This window comes from Pinus tabuliformis, chromosome 8 (genome assembly GCF_031772625.1).
Source record: "Pinus tabuliformis cultivar Carrire ecotype Pingquan chromosome 8, CPIR1, whole genome shotgun sequence".
In the NCBI taxonomy this organism is placed as follows: domain Eukaryota; kingdom Viridiplantae; phylum Streptophyta; class Pinopsida; order Pinales; family Pinaceae; genus Pinus; species Pinus tabuliformis.
The window spans coordinates 1,630,402,919-1,630,405,528 of NC_142294.1; positions in this window are offsets into that span (position 1 = coordinate 1,630,402,919).

Below are 2,610 nucleotides of genomic sequence, written 5' to 3' on the forward strand. Positions count from 1 at the left end.
TTTCCCATCCACCGGGTTCCATGCCCTGATCAGTAGCTCGAGGAGATCATGTTGGGCCCTTAGGCGCGGTGTGAGGAAGAACTTCATGAACCCGCATGCCCGCATGGCATTGCAGCACTCCACACTTGCAAATGCAGCTATGTCCTCGACCTCGTGCACTCTTTCCTGCCATTGGAAAGCCATTGCGTCCTGCACAAGCCATGAAAAGAAATTAGAAGTGCTGGCATGAAATTTTTCACGTTCAAATTGAAACAAAAAAAAAAAATTCCGCGCCAGCGCGGCTGTTTTAAAAACAGTCGCGCTGGCCATGGCAGCCCTGTGTTATTTTTCAAGGTCAGCGCGGAAGAACACGGGTTTTCCGCGCTGACCCGAAGTTGCGTGCGTTTTGTCCTAATTCGGCCAGCGCGGACCCGCGTGGGAAATCCGCGCTGACCGAGAGCGCATCCATGCTCAAGAAATTCGCCCAATTGGGCGTATTCCACCGTTAAAAACTTGCTAAACATAATCAAAATGCAGGGCAAGGAGAGGAGAACCTACCTGGAAGAAACGGTTCGAAGAACGGTGTCCGTACGAGCTGGAAATCACTCCGTCAACTTTCTGGCTTCTCCACGTCCTTCACGTCCCAAAATGGTAAAATGGTAAAAATGATTTTTCACCCCCCCCTATTTATAGTAAAAACTCATAAATGACCATATTTTTGGGTTTCTACCATCTTTTGCCATGGATTTAGCCCTAGCCTTATTGAATGCATGTTTTAATATGTTTTTTTACACATATCGAATGGATTTATGCGGGTAGTGTTCTTGTGCAGGTTCGAATAGACAGTGAAAATCATCATGGTCCTGAAATCACTTGGTCCCAACAATGTCGTCTTTGAGCTCTTTTCCGACATAAAACAAGAAAAGATGGCCGAGCCTCCTTTCAGCTCGTTAAAGGGAACGAGAGGCGGTCATTTTAAGCTCTTTTTCCGACCGTATAACTTAAAAAGATTGCCGGGTGTTTGTCGTTTCGCACTCGTTATCCGCTCTGAAACGACGTGTTTTCAACCGCTTTTTTACTTTTTCGGGTCAAGAACACTATTTACGAAAAGTACTCCTCGATCGTAATGGTCGGGCGGTTCTTTTGAGCATTGTTTTATACTTTTTCGGGCTTGAGAGACACAACTGTACGAAAAAGGACCCCCTGGAGTCTTCTTTTCTGCTGTCTTTTCAGGCTCTCTAAACAAGAAAAGACGCCGAGTTTTTCCTTTGTCAGGCTCGTTAAACACTTGATGACATCGGACATTGTCAAAATGACACTCTACAAGCATATGCTATCCCCGTCAAGCTTGTCATCCAAAAAATAACCGGGGTACCTGCCAGAAATGGTGGGGAAAATGGAACCGTAATCATAGTCGTGTCGGCAGTATGTCGCTCTTGAACATGGCACTCTTCTGCTTCGTGTCTGGGTGGGACCATCTCATCTTGTTTTTCACTGGCCTTCGTGGGTTTGGGTTATCCTATTCGACCTCTCATCTGCCCATTGCCATCATCACTATACCCTTTGCTCATTTGATGTCAAATACTGCCAAACCCGCTACAGTGCCGCCAATATGTTCAAGAGAAGTTGACCTCTGCAATAATACAACCTCATCTGCTATCTCACACAAATCATTTTTCCTCTGTCTCGCGTCGATGATGTGGGAAACATTATGGCCCACCTTCGATCAAGGTCACTTCCTGTCGACTTCAGCTCATTATCCGAGAAGGTGACTTAGAGACTCCCTTCAGGTGCCTTAGAGCCTGCATGCCTCAATGGCAGGTTCTTCGTGTTCGACGCGGGGTTTACATCATTGGCCTCCGATCGAATGATTCCGTGGGTGTTCGACACCAGCTCATTGATTCACATGCCGCGGATTGTACCTATAGTACCTTGAGGGCCATTGTCATTATTGGTGGTACCTCTCGCGTCTGTTAACAGTTTTCATCATTGACTGGTAATCTAGACGATGTTCATGCATGTTCGACTTCAACCCATATGTTCACATGCTTGAACTTGTACTTTGTTCGGATCGGGACGGAGCGCAAGACCCTGGATCCCTGTCTGTTATGGTCCAGGTTGCGATTTTGTGGATGATCATTACATGACTCATTGATGGATGGCTGCGCCCATACCTGAGTCTTCATGGATGGCTGCGACCATACCTTATCATTATTATGGTCTCTTTAGCTGGGTGGCTGCGTCCATTCCACAAACCTTTTCGCATGTCTTTTTGGATGGCTGCGCCCATGCCTAGACTGCATGTACTTGATTATCAGAGATATTTCGGTCCTTCCTGGTGGTGTTCCAGTTCGGCGTGTGTTGTAAAGCATTTCACCCCTCCCACTCTCTCGGTCTTCATGCTTTAGGGGGCATCTGTTACACAGTAATTTGTCACTGCCTTCCTGTCAGTCACCCTGCTGTGCCAATCACTAAGTTCATGCCTTCTGAACTGGCCCAAAAACCCATTTTTCTAAAGTTTTATTCATCAGCGCGTCTATTTGCAAAATACCCGCGATGACTGGCGCTCCATAGTGTATTCCGTGCGCTGCCAGCTCGGAAGGACATCACTTTTCCGCGCTGGTCGCCAGC